Source organism: Chionomys nivalis, chromosome 15 (genome assembly GCF_950005125.1).
Source record: "Chionomys nivalis chromosome 15, mChiNiv1.1, whole genome shotgun sequence".
NCBI classification, from domain to species: Eukaryota; Metazoa; Chordata; class Mammalia; order Rodentia; family Cricetidae; genus Chionomys; species Chionomys nivalis.
Window position 1 is genome coordinate 27,695,786 of NC_080100.1, and position 17,375 is coordinate 27,713,160.

At 39.2% G+C, this 17,375-nt stretch overlaps 1 protein-coding gene across 2 annotated transcripts in view; it reads left to right on the forward strand.

The window, feature by feature from the left end:
- Positions 1 to 17,375, forward strand: part of Ghr (growth hormone receptor) — a 226,715-nt gene that overhangs the window by 173,588 nt on the left and 35,752 nt on the right. The window lies entirely within an intron of this gene.

Consider the following 17,375-nt stretch of genomic DNA (forward strand, 5'->3'; position numbering starts at 1 on the left):
CACAAGATCGGAGGCCAGAGTAAAATTACAGGGGGCATGTTGCCTTTGTTTAACTTTTCTGTGCTTCCATGAATCTTATGCAAAGGTCAAATGTAGAGCAGGGGAGCTTGCTGACTTGTACGGCACATGAATGACATCACAGGCAGAAAGAAGCCTGGAAGACCAGCGCCCTGGTTTGCTTTGCTCCTGTCTCCTGGCAAGAGAACTTTTCAGAGCTTGATGGACTGCTGTTCTAAAGTTTGTTTCTCTGAATCTAGTTTTCTTTCCTCTTCAACAGGCAGATCCGGTGGCTCTAGATGTCATGACATCTACTATAGTGATGGATCTTGACTGTGTTCTTTCTAATACCAAATTCATTTGTCAGGTCATTGAAACATAAGTTTAAATTTGATTTACATTATATATATATTACATTATATATATAATGTGTATATATATGAGATTTACAGCAACAACAACAACAAAATGCTTTAAAATAAAATGAGCGTTGGTTCACCTGGGGAACCCGACCCATCACTTCAAAGGCATGTGCTGTTGGACACCTGTTTATTATCAACATGGGAATATTTGTGTTTTCATTCCACCTTCCTGTGCATGGGTGTAGCAATGGCACATGCATGCCTTACAAGCAATGGCGGAATCTGTGAAACACAGTAATCTGGGGTCTGCTGCCACAGCATAGGGAATTGTGGGTGATTCCAGTTGGTGAATCAGGTTGGCAGGATATTTCTGGCACATAAACAAGTATTTAGGGTGTTCTCTGAAGTAAAGATGGACATGGTCAGTCATTATGCATATCGGGAGTATGTGTTTATATATGTTTTGGAGTATAAAGGGGGAAATAACTTGTTTCCTGGCTTTCTCTTTATTCCAGGATTTTACCACAGCCCTATTCATGCCTGCACATCAGATTCCTCACACTTCCCTGTTAATCTAGATATATGAGACTTCATTTTCCTTCTTATTCTACTCTCTTGTATCTCTGCTCTAATATATAAGGAAGAGAGAGGGGAGGAAGAGAAGGAAAACAAGAATCTAATAGTAGAAGTAGAAACATGTCTTGTTCCTAACCAGTAGCTTATGTGACAACCGTCTGATGTTAGGCAGCTTCTCACTTCATCTATTTTGTGGCGTCTCCCAAATTAACCAGCATTAATTGTTTCTTGAACAGTATTGGTAGCCTTTCCTTTCTGGAAACTTCCTAAAACACCACAGAGGAGCCATCTCAGCAGTCTGACTAAACATGCAGACAACATCACAGAGCCTGCACCTCGGCTCTGCCACTCTGAACTGCCACTCTGGAAAAGTCACTTAAACGCCGAGGCTTCAACTGCTCATCAGTCAACAAGAATACATGCCTCCTACTTTAGAGCCTGAATGAAAATTTCCACAGAGCATGATGTTAGCTTCCCTCTGTTTCCTGTCCAGCTCTGAAAACATTGGCAAATCACTAACAGAGGAGAATATGTGCACACATCCAACCCCAGCCAATCTCAGGGCCATCAGAGAGTTTTTATAAGGAGGCATTAATTTTATAGCTACTTTTGGGAACCAGTCTCATGGCTCATCAGCAGAGAAACAGACAAAGAAAATGTGATATATATTAGTATTTAATTAGCATATATTAACTAAATTCACGTATATGGGAATTTAATTCAGCAATAAAGAACAAAATTATGTCATTTTCGAAAAAAAATGCAAACAACTGAAAATCACCATGTGAGCTAAGTCAGTCAGTTACCAAAGAACAAACATTGCTTCTTTTCTCGTTTGTGATTCATAGATTTTTTTATATAGATGCTTAAAAATATGTATGCATAGGTAACATAAGTGTTGAGGTTTAACTGTCTAGGGTAAAAAAGGGAGACTAACAGAAAAGAAAAGAGAGGAAAAGGGGAGGAGGCAGAAATACGTAAAGAGTAGGGGAGGGGATATGCCCAAAGCAAATAAAAGAGAGCAATTTAAATTTTGTAAATAATCTATGTATTTGTAAAATAACACCAATGATTTAAAATAAATAGACAAAAAAAAAAACCTAGTTAGTGAACTTGAGGAAAAAAGCTGGAATGAAACTAATACTCAAGAAAAATACTTAGCAAAAGAGATTTTAAAAGCGTAGTCATACACTGTTTAACAATGGGGACGCATTCTGAAATGCATCATTTGGTGCTTTGCTCAACATGAGAACCTAAGAGAGTTTGCACTCGTAAAGGTGACTAGTCACCGCCACCATACAGACAATTGGTCACTGGCTGAAGCATCACCAGGTGGGACATGACTTGATGTTTGCCAAGCCATAAAGTCCCATTGAAGAAGTGGCAAAGCCTTCTAAAAAGGAGAGTTCCCTGTGAAGGACTCTTGGCCACAGATATTTGGAAATTTGTCACTTGTTCTGCGAGCTTTATTTCCTGCTCAAGCTCAAGGACGTCCTCGCTCTCTTACACTAAAGAATACGCAGGATAATTTCACAGGAGATGAAACGATTTATCAGAACCAGCTACATTGATTAAATATGAAAAGCGTGCTCTTAGGCACAGAGCAGGCTGATTTATGCAGCACTTTGAAAGCAAGATAGTCGACTCAATGATCCGTTTGAACTGCTACCGATGAATGTGACAAGGAAACTGGGCTGGGAGGACACAACAAAGCCCTGACCATCCAATTTACTTTGGCAGACAACCAACTGTCAGGTGAACAAACCAGAATTCTTTCAAGAAATGTAGATTTCAGTTGGAAAAGTAATTACAAGTAGGAGATTTTAAAGTCTTAAAGGGCCCAAGGTTAAAGAGGCTCACTTGCCTAAGTCCAATTTGTGGAGATTTGACCGGGAAGCAAATGAAGATGTTTAATAGAGAAAGGTGATGTGTTTTCCTGATATCTCTATCCTAGTCAAAAGACCCCTGCCAGGGTTTCAACCTTCAACCTACAAGTCAATGGGGGTGGGTATTTAGAGAATGCCTACTTATGACAATAACATATCCAGAGTCCCAGGGAAGCCAGGTGTGATGGTGCGCCCCTTTAAATTCAGCACTGGAGGGGCACAGGAAGATGGATTCTGTGAGCTTTAGAAAATGAGTTTCAGGAAAGCCAGGACTACATCATTGTAAGTCTGTCTCAAAAACAAACAAGAAAGAAATGAAATTAGGGCTGAAGGGATGGTTCAGCAATTAAGAGTGCACGCTCCACTTGCAGAGGTCTTGAGTTTGAGTCTCATGATTGTCCATAACTCCAGTTCCAGACTATCTGACACCCTCTTCTAGCATATGCTGTCACCAGCACTAAATAAACATTTACACCCCACACAAGCATACATAGCATATGCATGGTTAAAGATAAAATAATTGTTTGGATTTTTAAAGTCCTGGGGAGCAGACAGAGGAAGGTTGAGGAGTTGAAGGAATGAAGATACAGCTCTCAGATCAGCAGTGGTTGCTGAAACGTGCCAGAAGCCATTGTCCCCATCTTAGCAGACCGTGGTATTACTCAAAGTCACGTAAGAAGGCATATTAATTTATTGAGTCATGTTACAGAAAGCACTAGTAACAATGAAGGGCTTGTATTTTGTTCATTTTGCCAGTTATCTGCAGTTGCCTTGGGAATTTGCAAGCAAGGGCAAGAACACAGCCAGTAACAGCCAGTCACGGATAATGAAAATATTGTTCCAAAATTTTTCTTGCATTATTAAATGATACTGGGTTGGGACTAAAAAGTAATAAGATTTGTTTTCTTTGATGCATCATGAATGAAGTTAAAGAGAATTTCCAAAGAAGAACTTTAAAAATCATTTGAGTCATTATGATACTGTTGAATGTATTCCCTTTTAAAGATCACATTATTTAAGAGTGTGAGACTGAATTATAACTTGTATGACTTAGTAATCAAATAAGATTACTGCTAGCATTGGAAACAAAATCTGTGACTTTAGTGGCTGTGATGATAATGTACAATACGAGGGAGTCTTCCTCATTGAATACCTTTGGGGACTCTAAAGTGGGTTCTCCAAACAAGCATGGAATATAGCTTGTTCTTGATTTTATATTTTCTTTCTATACAAATAACCGTACATTTATCTTGTTTATTTTCTATCACCACCATCCTCCTTCCCACTCTTCCCTCACTGATCATCCTTCTTAGCCCAGCCATACCCCTACTGCTTCTCTCTCTCTCTCTCTCTCTCTCTCTCTCTCTCTCTCTCTCTCTCTCTCTCTCGTATGAGAGATTTAATTTAAGCCTAGTTCTCCCTCACTTCTCTCTACCCCCTCTTTGTTGGGAACATGAGTTTTTGCAACCATTTTGGCAACTAAATTTTCTGAAAAGAAAACACTGAAAAATTAGGTACTATATAAAACAGCTATACCACTCCAGTGTATACACTCATGAGTGAATTTAAGTCAGCACACCATGAAGACTCCTGCATATTCATGTCTAACACTATATTGCACACAGTAGCCAAGATATAACCAGCCTCAGTGCCCATCACAGAAGAATGATGGGTCCATACCATTTATAAAAAATAGATAACATCGGAAATTGCCATATTAAAGAAAAATAATCCAAGCTCAGAAAGACAAGTATCATGTTTTCTCTAATAAGCAAAGTCTAAAAAGTATGTGTTTGCAGAGATATATAGCTGTACATATGACAATGAAGTAGAAGGTGTGGGGAGTGAGGCAGGTGTGTGCTACAGCTTTTACTTGGAGCATTATAAAGTCATTAGTTGCAAACCATAAACTCCAACATGACCTTAAAGTTTGAAGAATTCTAGACCTTAATTGAGACAACATGAACTGAACCATCTAAATCTATGCCATGGGAATTTTGCTGAGAAGGAAATGAAGCTGTTAGATGGAGGAAAAGATAAAGATAGCATAACAAGTTCTACCTGATATCTTCACCTGAGCATGAAGGACCCAGCGAGTAATCCCAGGAGGATTTCGGGGATGCTGACAAGGTTTGAGCCTCTGTGGTAATAAAAAGATCATGGTGCTCATGTTCTCTTGAGACATCGCATCCAAGGCAGAGGCTCTAATTATTTGTAGCTGTTGAACCTTAAACTACCTTCGAATTCCACACAAGCTCCTTTCTAATCTTTGCATTGCCTTCTCCGTGTCTTGCACGTAAGAAGAATGCCAGAGAGTCTCCATGTTCTCAAGGCTGGGCTTACTTGTAAGTGGATAGCCAGCAAAACCTGAAAATGAAAGAGGGATTTCCCTGTGTGCTAGCCTGCTGTGTGTGAGCCTCACCCAGGAGCCCTGAGTAGACAAACACTCAAGGACCAAAAAGGGCTTCTCTTGTGGATGGACTACAGGGCACACTGGGACAAATAGGTCTGCTCTCACTGTCTCCCTCTGCTCTTCAGGCTCTACCTTGTCCCCTTATTTCATCTGTCCAATAACTTGGAGGGAGAAGAGGGACTACTATAAAAATATGGATGGTGTTTTCTTTATTAAAACAGAAAAGCCATTTTATTTGCTAAACTTATAGTCTCACTTCCATGTAATTTCTCTATGCTAAGGCTGTAATATATTTGCCCCATTCTTGTATTAAATTTCTGGTTCCAAAGCCATCCAAAAAACACAAAATATAAATACACTATTTTAAGTTCTGCAGGATATTTTGGGCATGATTCACTGTAGTTTACATTTAGGGACATGTAGATGCTACTTTTTTCTACTTTGTAAACCACAAGGCGTGGGAGGCTAAAAGAAAGTTTAAATTTTGAACTTGATGAATTCCTCACTATAAAAATTAAGTGAAATATTGTCTCTATCCCATCTTGAGATTAAATGAAAGTGCCAGAATTTATATCACATTATTTATAAAAATTATAGTAAATTATAACCTTTCAAATGTTTATATATTGAACTTGAGGTTTGTGGCCTTTAAAAAAATTCTGACATAGCAACTATAGCATGAATTTCAAAATTGCAGGCTATATATCATGGGGTGAACACTTGCTTGTGGTAGAGCTAGGATTCAGATGGAGACTCTGGTCTGATTGTAAAGACCATGCTTTTATTCTTTCTCATTTTCTTACCCTGTGATTTAACATGCATCTTAGTGTGATTCATATCACAAAGAGGCTGAAGTAAGTTCCTAGATCCAGAAAACATTGAGGTGTTGCAACTGATAAAACCCCAACAGAACTGTTATCTGATGCAAACCTGTAGGACGTTTTGTAAGTGTTGAAAAGGAGCAAGAAACAGATTTACCTCCGAACTCACTGTTGGAAAGCATGTTTATCATCACAGTTGTTTGATCATGTGCTGTTCTCAACACTTTCCAACAGCTAGGACTCCTCCTAACCAGCCTCGGAGGTAGATTCTGTTTTCCATATCTAACACAAGTCTAGACTAGGACCTGGGAAGAGAAGTGACTTGTCCAAAGTATATGCAGGTAGGCGATGCAGATCCGTGATTCAAACCCAGGCACTCTAATGCAGGGGTCCCCAGTCTGTGCTACTAGGCTCTTGCTGTAGAAATCATCATCTAGACTCACATAGTGGTAAGAAATTGGAAATGTGAGCCTTGAGGTAGAACTTCCAAGCAATGATGCTCCCCATCTTTGGGTCCAGGTTTTCTTATCTTGATCAAAGTCTTTGAACCAAATTCCCTTCGATACTCTTGATGAGAGGACTGACCAAGATAATACACCAAAAGGATCACCACAGAGCATAGCGAATTACAGTAACCATTATCCATTACCTGAAAAATAAAAAAAAGAAATTCAACTAACTTTAGGGTATGAATTGTGGTAACCAAATTTTCTAGGTGAGAGGTGATAAACATAGTTTATCGAGCACTATTCGGAGCTTCACTCACAATAATTCTGTAAGTATACTCTTGCCGTACGCATTTTGTAGATCTGGAGGAAACTCAGCTTGTGGGACTGAAGACTGGTTTTCTGAAATCGTATAAAGAAGGACTCACACTCGAGGGCGTGTGGACTCACACTCGAGGTGTCCACGCGCAGAACTCCCATTCCTTCTCTGTTTTTCTAAAACCTGGTTTTGCTCATGCAGTACTTATTCATGGATGAAGAAGCATGAGTAGAAGTCACAGGAGAAAAAGTGCTGTTGACTTCGGGAAATGCTTTTTGGGCATGTTAGCTAATGTAATTCAGCTGCATTGGCACAGGGAATAACAGCTACCCTGGGCCTCGGTGCTCAGACTCGCCTGAATCTGGAAATAAAGCTGCATTTAAAATTAGAGCATGGGAAGAGACCCAGGACATCTGTGTTGGTGTCAGAAGTGACCACTGTCACTCCAAACCCAAAGATACTGCTCTTGAATCAGTGATAGGTCATTGCTCTCTGGAGATGGGGGTATTAAGCCTTCGCTGCCAATGGAAATGTGAAATTCAGCAGCTGATGTGAACATTTGCTGCTGTTGACATTCTATAAAATTTCCCCTGAAACAGGAACTCTGTGTTCTAGTCCAAACTAAGTGACTGTTTCCTGTTTGTCAACCTACAGCTTCAAGGTTACTAAGTCATCAGCTTAGAAAGGTTCATTATGCCCCTCTGTTCTAACAAAGTGCTTGGGTTCTACTAATGGCCCAAGAAAATAGCTTCTATTCCCTTCATGTCATACACATTAGCTGTTCTCTCTCTCTCCCTATCTTCTCTATATTTTTACTTCTTCTCCTCATCCATTTACTAATATTACCCTGAATTTAGAGCCATAAAGATAGATAAAGCAGTAGATAAAAAGCAGTTGAAAACTCACCAATGAATTTCACAGATCTGGTTTGAATCCCATGTCTTCCTCTTTCTAGTTCTATGAAGATAAGACATTCAACTTCTCAAAGGCTCAATCATTCATCTCAAAGTGGGAATAACCCTGATTCCTTCTGTAGTTATTTTGAACTGAGCGTCTTGAGTTCTTCAGTGCTGCCAACACTCAGCTGCGTGTAGGAACCATCCAGCTGCTGTATAGACAGACATATCTCAAAGACACACACATGTCTATTTCAAAAGAAAGATTCAAAGTCTCTCTTCTAATGCATCCAGTTCCAGTGTTTAATTCCTTTATAGCCACAAGTTGCTTTACATTGTACAACTTACATCTTTACAGCCTTTGTCTCATATCATAATGTGAGTTTAATTACCATTCAATTATGAGTGTCTGCTGACTTGTCACAAGCAAAGGGGCCTCTGACCATGACTTGCCTCCTTTTCCAACTAGCAGACTGCACACTTCGCCTGAGAGTTCAGACCGAAAACCACACAAATCTAGAAGAGGCATTCATTAAAAACAAAGGCCCCCATGCTGTCTACCAGCTAGAGCAATGCAGTGGGTCTAGGGTGGAGCCCACATGCCCAATGGTGAGCAAACAAGTTCCTCTGTTGATTCTGGCTTAAAACTCCCAGGCCTATATGTCAAGCATTGACTCATAGGAAGGGCATAGATTTTGTCTAGTAGAGTTTGTATAAGCCATTACCATCAATAACAAAGTGCTGCAAAGAAAAGATCAGGTGTGGTGGCACACACCTTTAATTCTAGCACTCAGGAGGCAGAGGTAGTCAGACTTTTGAGAATTTGAGGTCAGCCTTGTGGTCTACATGGTGAGTTATGGGGTCATCCAGGCATGCATAGTGAGACTTTCCCCAAAATGAAAGGAAAGAAGGGAGAGGGAGGGGGGAATGAACCAAAAGAAAGGCAGTGTGCAAGAAAAATCATCATAGTCATAGAAACCCCTCATTCGAAAGGGAAATTCTCCATGTGTCCACCTCATAACAGCAAGCTGATTTCTTCATACCTGTGTGAAACTTTTACTTAAGCCATTCCTTATATAGCACAAAATACTGGAGACAATTTTAAGAATTCTTTTACTTAATCTGACAAGATTTCATGGTAAGAAAAGTGTTTGACTCACACTAGAGTATTACTCTGTTTGATGCCTGCTTTCTTCCTGTATACATAGCTACATCTTATCTGATGGGCAGGTACCTCCTTTTTAATATTTCCTGTAACTCTGCTTCCAACAGAGCAGTCCTTTAAGGACGAAGGTATCTGGAGCATTATAAGGGGATAAAAATCTCAACTCTATATCTTGGTTCTATTCACATAAGTGTATGCTTGGAGATCTGGGGAAAGTTTAGAAGGCAAAAAGAATAAAATAGTAATTTTTAAATAACAAATTGACAGTATATTTTTCTATAGCGATGCTATTATTTTTACATGGTAGGACTCCAAAAATATTCATGTCGGAAGCTTGGTAGCCAATATGGCGGCACCATGAGGTGATGGGTTTAAAAGGCTGGGTTTAGTATAAGGTTCTTAGGTTATTGGGATTCATTGACTTTGGAATGGAATCACAATTCATTCCCAAGAAAGATGTTCTTTTTATAAAATAAAAAAAAAAAAATTGTGGCACTAACTCCCCAGTTTCTCTGACTTCCTGTGTTACCATGAGCTCTCTCTCACCCTCACTCCCAAACTTATCTTGTCATCCACCATGAAGCTCTCACCAAAGCTCAGCAGAAGTCAGAGCCTTGATCTTGAATCTCAGAATTGCAAGATAAATAAACTTCTTTTCTTCATAAATTTCCCAGCCTCTGGTGTTTTGTAATAGTAATGGAAAGTCAGAGGGTCTCTTTGTCTCTTCCTTCATTTTACTTATTTATCTATAAATATATTAAGCTATCATAAGTCACAAAAATTTGGATTCTGGCTGGGCGGTGGTGGCGCACGCCTTTAATCCCAGCACTTGGGAGGCAGAGGCAGGCGGATCTCTGTGAGTTCGAGACTAGCCTGGTCTACAAGAGCTAATTCCAGGATAGGCTCCAAAACCACAGAGAAACCCTGTCTCGAAAAACCAAAAAAAAAAAATTTGGATTCTGTATCCCATTAGTAAAAATGCTTTAACATATAGTCACAGTTTACATGTTCACAAACTTAGAAACTGCATACACTTAGTATGTGTGTATTTAATCATAAGCCTTATATAAAAATAAAATTCATAGAGTGATAATATAGCTAAGTGATAGAGAGCTTTCCTAGCATGTACAAGGCCCTGAATTCATCTGATATCACAATTGATATGCATATGTATATATATTTAAAATTTGTATATAGTTGAACCAAATAATATTCTGAAATCTGTTTAATATTTATTAGATTAGAAAGCTTCTCACAATGCACATTAACAAGTTTAGTTGTTTGGGAAGAGAGAATCTCATCTAGTGGCTTATACAATAGCAATTTGAAGGCTGAATCCGTATCTCATTCATCTGTGTGTTATTCCAAAGGCATTGTGATTACCCATCAAGTCAGAGGTTCATCCAGAGTAAGAATGGGAGTCAATCTTTATTTCTTCCAAGTCGATTCTGACTTAGAGGTTAACTTCCCATCCGATGTGTCTGGAGCTCATGAGGTCTTCTTCTGCAAAAGCTCCCAATCAGCTGCTTTCTGATTGTTAATGGACTTGCATTGTCAGTTCAATTTAATTCAAGGTTTCTTTGTATGCATCCTCTTAGGCTACTTATATGTTCCAAAACATTTATAGCTGAACAACATTATATCCCTTAAATCCGTGGATCCTTTGAATCAGCCAAGAAGAGCCTGAAAAGCTTCCATTATGTGAGGAGATAAGAGTTGATTCTATGAACAAGCACTCTGAATCATGACCCTCCCACTTTTTCTGTGAAATTCCTCTTATAGAAAAGGTGACACACATACACGCTGGCTAAGTGAAGATTCTATGTGAGTCTGATTCTCAGTATTAAAAATCGTTCTTTTTTTTCTGTATGAGATAAATAGCACATAAAATATATTTTAATATTTTCTTCCTGTCCTTCTACTGACTTTATACCTAAACACCTATTTGCTGCCACCTAGTGTATTGAAATATGCTGGTTATATGTGGGGTTTGAACTCACTGGATATTGCAATATTACTACTCAGAGTGATTCTTCATTTTGGGTTTCTCATAAGTTTTCAATTTATTATTGTGATCCTAAAAAATTGTCCTAACTTTCTGTCATACAACCGAGGGCTCAGGAACAAGGCAAGCTCTGTAAGTTGTACCTTTATGTCTATAAGTGGACATTAGGCTTTGGAACTCCTCGATATGTAGTAAGTATAAAAGAGCAACATTCAAGGGGTCATCTCAAACCAGAAGCCATAATTTTCACCTTATGACCTTTGGTCATAGTTAGAAGTGAGCAGAGATCCTGACTTGAAAAAGGAAGAACCAAATACAGCCATAATTTTATTCCACCTATTTTTGAGCATTGTCAGTGTGCTGTTGTGCACCAACATATAAGACACTCACAAATACGCATCCAGTCTCTTCACCTATAATGGACATTTAGAAGTGGACCATAGTAAATAACCAATTTCCTAAACTTTGCTCTTATTTTTTGTCTCTCTGTTTTCTCATCCGAACCTCGCTATGATGTTGTCTAAGTAGACTATAGCTTAGAGTGATGCTTCTCTTTATTTAAACAACTCTATATTGTGTTTCTAGTATATATCAAAGTGTTTCCTTTGGGGTTGTCTTATGAGTCTTAGTTCCCTAGTCAGTCAAGTTTCTTGAGGCTGGGACAATCTTGAGTCTCTCATTTCTGTGAGGAAATCTGGCACATCCTCAAAGGCAATGCATATGTTTCTTATAATGAGTATATTTTCCCCATTGTTTAACACACATAAGGGTTAAATGTAGGATCTTTTCAGATCAAGAGCAAGATTCAATTTCTAGGCTCTGTTCTCCACAGCTATCTAGCAGCTCATACATGCCGATAAGTCTTTGAACTTCATGCCAAAAAAAACAAAAACAAAAAATAAAAATCCTACAGCTCAGCACACCATATGGGGAGAAAAGCTTTGATCTGAGAAAACTGTGGCTTCGCATCCCAGCTTTACTATCTACTGCATCTGTGTTTTGCCTAGAAATTATCTGACCCCTCAGAACCTCAGAAGCAACTTTTTAGCTTTGGTTGAGGATCATAACACGAACACACAACATTCCACACACAAGAAGCATGCAGATGAAATGACAAGGCACATGCTAGGAACTTAGCACATAGTAGGAACTTAATTAGTATCTTTTAAAAGACTTTTATGCATTGCTTCAGTAAATGCTTTTACTTATATACAAAAAACTGGACTGAAGAACCGACTCAGTTGGTAAAGCGCTTGTCATGCAAGCATGAGAACCCATGGGGCAGCAGCATGCATCTGGAATACTCGGGAATTTCATGGGTCATCTCTCCTGGTGTAAGCAGGGATGAACAACATAGAAAGTTGTCTCAAATAAGACAGAACATGAGCACATGTACAGTGGTATATTACTTGTGTTTTAATAAATAAAGCTTGCCTGTAGATCAGCAAAGAAAAGCAGCCAAGCCGCTAGAAAGCTCTTACCTCTCTGAAATCTTCAGGCTGAAAGAGAGAGTAAGTTACTGTCTCATCCCACCTTATATTCCTCTCTAGTGCTGAGATTAAAGGTGTGCACCACCACAGCCTGGCCTCCATGACTGACTAACGTGATTGCTTTGCCCTGACCTTTAGGCAAGCTTTATTTATTAAAACAAAAAAAAATGATATTTATGTATGCACCTACACTCATACATAAACATTCACACACACACACACACATCATACACACTCAAAATATTTTTCAGTTACTCAAGTTAGAAGTAATCAGAGCACTATTGTAATTGTGTGATACATTTGCATGTGGAAGCTGTTCTCCCCAGATGTGATTTTGTTGCCCGGGAAAAGAATTCTGGGAATGTGGAGACATTTGGTAGCAATGCAGAGAGAGAAAGGAGTGCTCCTAGCATCTAACAGGCAGAGAGTAGGAGTTAAATATTAAATATCCCAAATGCACAGGAAGGCACTGAGAACAAAGATCACCTAGTCTAAAATGCCAATTGTGCAGAGGTGTAAAAATTCTGTTAGCTTCTAGGCACTTGATCCAAATTTGTTTAACATCCTGACTAGACACACAGATAGAAAATAAGCCTTCACTGTGGTTAGCTATGAAGAGCTCCACCTTGTCTGGGACTCAGATCCTAATTATGGGGCATGTTTTTAGGCTAAAGTCAAATAAAGCTTTGCTGTGTTTCAATTTTTTCCTTGAAGTGCAATTCCCAGGATCTACTAATGCACTGGAAATGTGTTTGCTCTCCTCGATCCTGGTAGTAGTTGTTTGCTGAAGACTAGCCATGTCTCAGTGACTGTAAAGAAAGGGTATAATACTGCCAGCAAGTTGTACAGTTGGGACCCAGGTTCAAATCCCATCGGCTTACATGCAGGCTTGGGGTCTTTCCGGGCTTATATCAGTGAAGTGCTCTACGGGCAGTTGGGACTCAAGTTCAAATCCCACTGGCTTGCAATCAGGCTTGTGGCCTTTCCAGGCTGATATCAATGAAGCACTCTATGGGCAGTTGTAACTTTCTGCCAAAGCGACTGTGGCTCTTCTCTTTGAATGATATAGAGCTGGAGCCTGTATCTGCATCTCCAGGATCTGCATCCCAGAATCTAAGACTAAGTCCCATGACTACCACAGTTTATGCAGCTGAACTCTCAGGGCCGCACATAATAGGACAACGACATGAGAACCCCTGGCAGACAGCTGTGAGCTTGCATTTCTGCTCCCCACACATGGAAGATAAGGCCTGACCGATCTTCTTGATAGTCACCAAACTAGTCATGGACAGCAGAGAGTCATGTTGACATGCATACTGTCACCCTCTGAAGGCTCTGCAGGCAGTTTTGCATCCTCGGTACATGGAGTTGCCTCCCCTGCTTTCTCAGGATTCAGTGCTTGCTACTTCACCTTGCTAATCTGACCCATATTTGGCTTGTTTTCCCCAAGACTTGGTACTTGAGAGAACTTTCAGTATAAACACTTGAGAAATTCATTGTTGTACTAGTGTAATACAGAAGTTCATTGTTCTAATCAGTGATCCTCAACTCATCACAATCACCTGGGGCACTTCAACCATACCGATGCTCAGGCATCACCCCAATCTAATTAAAGTAGTCCTCCAAAGATTCTGTTTACCACTCCGAGTGATTATAATATGCTGCCAGAATATTAAGATGCACTAGTCCAATTGGAAAGAGCTGCCAAGCAGGTGCCCAATGCATTAGTCTCAATCTTTTTTTTTCTTTTTTTTTTTTAGATTATAATATAGTTATAACATTTCTCCTTCCCTTTCCTCTTCAAAACCCTCACATATACCCCTCCTCACTCTCCTTCAAATTCATGGCCTCTTTTTTTATTAATTATTATTGATTGTATATATATATATGTATGTGTGTGCAGAGAGAGATGGCCAAAGCGCATTCTAGAATGCTGACCTTAATCTAGTAAGTACAGAAGTAAACAAACCTAACTAGCATGCCACTTACTAGTGATGTTTGGCCAGTAAATGCCATGTGCTTGGGCTTCATCTCAGGAAACTAGATAAAGCCATTTGCTCCAGCCTCACTCTTCTTTGAAACCTTCCTCTACTCTTGAGTACACTAACCTCTAGTTCTTAGTAACCATTTCATTCTGTTTCCTAAAGTTAGCATTGCCTATAACTGCCTTTATTCTTTACTACTTCTGCATCTGGATGTACATCATTTTATCTGTATGTTTATGGCCCTTCCAAAGCAGAATTCACATATAGTGTTATTTTTGTGATTCTCAGTGCAATTTAAGAGTACCTTGCACACATACATGCATACATGCCTCTGAATTAATTGAAACTTTGAACGTCTGACATGTATTGTCCCAAAATATCCAATAGTCTTAAAAGTGCCAAACATTTTTTTCTTTGTTAAACAAAAAACAAAAAGGGGGTAAGAGAGATTGAAGCTTTAGATACTTAAGTGTTTATTTCATTTTGTGTGCACATTTAAATGTTAGGAAAGTATTCTGTGCTCTGTGCTATGGCTTGTTTGGAACAAGGCAGGACTGACACTGGTCCAGACTGTTGTTCGCCATGCCCACTGTCCTGTGCATTGTTCACCTCTCTAATAGTTGCCAGCATCACGGTGTCTCCAGTCATGGCCAAATATCCGCTGGAAAGGAAACAGAACCTTATTTGAGAACTTGCGGCTGAGAACCATCAAGTGTGGCTCACACACCTTGTTACACCAATATATACCTGAAAGTATTTTAAGCATAATATTAGTAGCACACATATAAGAGAATGACTATCTGTTTTGTGAGGAATATAATTTTTAAGGATTGAAAGAAAAATATTTTCTTCTTTGTGATTTAAGGTCATGTCTAAGTATATGTATCTTTATACTTGTCAGATTGATCTTTTTTTTTTTTCCCAAGACATAGTTTCTCTGTATCTTTGGAGCTTGTCCTGGAACTAGCTCTTGTAGACCAGGCTGACCTCAAACTCACAGAGATTCGCCTGCCTCTGCCTCTGCCTCTCCAGTGCTGGGATTAAAGGCGTGCGCCACCACCACCCAGTCAAGAATGGTCATCCTTTTTATACAGTAGAAGAATGCTGTCCATATAAAGCAATTTTTAAATATGAATGTGTACATAGGAACTCAAGTAGATAGTGATAGGAATTCCACCAAGCAAGAGAATGACAAGGGGTAGAAATTAATAAGAAACAGTGACTCATGGCTCTTCCCTCTCAGGAATTTCGCCCAACCTCTTTATGTAAATATTCTGTCTGATTTGCCATAATCCTTGAACTAAATATACTACCTCAGGAAGTTATGATTGTTAATCTAATGCCTACCCATAAATAATCACTCACTGGTTGTTGAGTGATGCACAAATGAATGCATGTAGCTCAACCCTAAAACCAAAAACTTTGGTGTGCTGTCTTAGTTTAGCTTTGTTGCTGTGAAAAAAAAAAAAAACACCCTAAAAATAGCAATCTAGGAAAGGAAGGGTCTATTTTAACTCTTAATTCCTGGCTATAGTCCATCAGTACAGGGAGCCAAGCCAACAAGTACTTGAAGCTGCCGGTCATACCCATAGTCAAGAGCCGGGAGGAATAAATACAAACCTGGGCTCTTCCAGCTTTCTTCACGCTCACATGTTCGGGATCTGCCCACCAGGAGATGGCGCCACCCACAGTGGGCAGGTCTTCCAGCTCCAGTGAACAGAACCAAGCTAATCTCCCACAGATCAAACTAATCTAGACAGTCCCTAGTGAGACTTTCCAGGTGAAACTAGATTGTGCTGACAATCAAAACCATCACGTGTGCTCATTACAAAAGTGTGCTCCTCGCATTTGGAACTTTAAGCCAATGAGGTTACCTCAAAGGGTGGATCATTGTCATTCAGAATTGATGTCCTCAACAAAACGACAAGGAATGGTGACTGATTTGCCCACTGCTTTCCTCTGGCAATAAGGCTCCCTTGGACTTGAGATTCCAAGATTTCGGTGACATCAACTTAATGTTGGCAAAGGCACTGCCCTACTTACAAGCTTGCACTCTGATAATTTCCATACTTCTTTCTCCCATCATTCCTGGTTAAGAACTTGACATGTGAAATCCAGGCATGAGACTCCAGTGGTAGCAAACAGAATACCTTTTAATGCTCAAAAAGGCAATGGTGATATGACCTAGTTGTTCCTAAATTAACCATCAAATGCTACCATCAAATTAACCATGAAAGCCACTGGGGAACATTGGAAACTCCAGTGCCCAGACAATTAAATTGTTGACCCATAAAATTCCTAATGAAATGGAATTTTAAAGAATGGAACATAAGTGCCAATATTTGCTTAATTCTCCAATAAAATTTGAACATGTATTATTTCTGTCTGTGGATTCTTCACTGGGAATTTTAATCTAAAGGGACCAGACAACCCCACTTTACTGTGTCAGTAAAATCCCACTAAGGAATTTTTCACATGGCCAAGGTTCTAGCAGTGCTTTTTGTACAGTGAATTACAAAATTCTGTTCCCAGGACAGTGGAGACCCAATTTAATAATATCAAAAGATAAGAAGAAAATTCAAGTTACTTCATAATTAGTGAACTTTATAACTTCTTACCTTATATATTTTACATAGGTATTTTGTTAAGAGGAATAGATTTTCATTCATTCTGAACTTTGTCTAACCATTGTCCCGCTCTACTTCTAGAATATTTCCAAAACAATCCTGTATTCTGTTAGCAGTCAATCCCAGTTCCCCATTTGCCTCACTCTTTGGTAACCATTGACATTTTTGTCTATGAATCTGACTATTCTTAAGGCTTTATGTGGACACTATATAGCAGGCAATGCTTTGAGCCAGGCTTCTCTCACAAAACAAAATATTTTCAGGTTCCATCTAGTTTTACTATATATTGTTACTTTATTCCTTTATATTACTAAGTAATATTATATATGTATCCTACCATGTATTCTTTTTTCATTCACCAATTGATAAACATTTGGATTGTTCCTA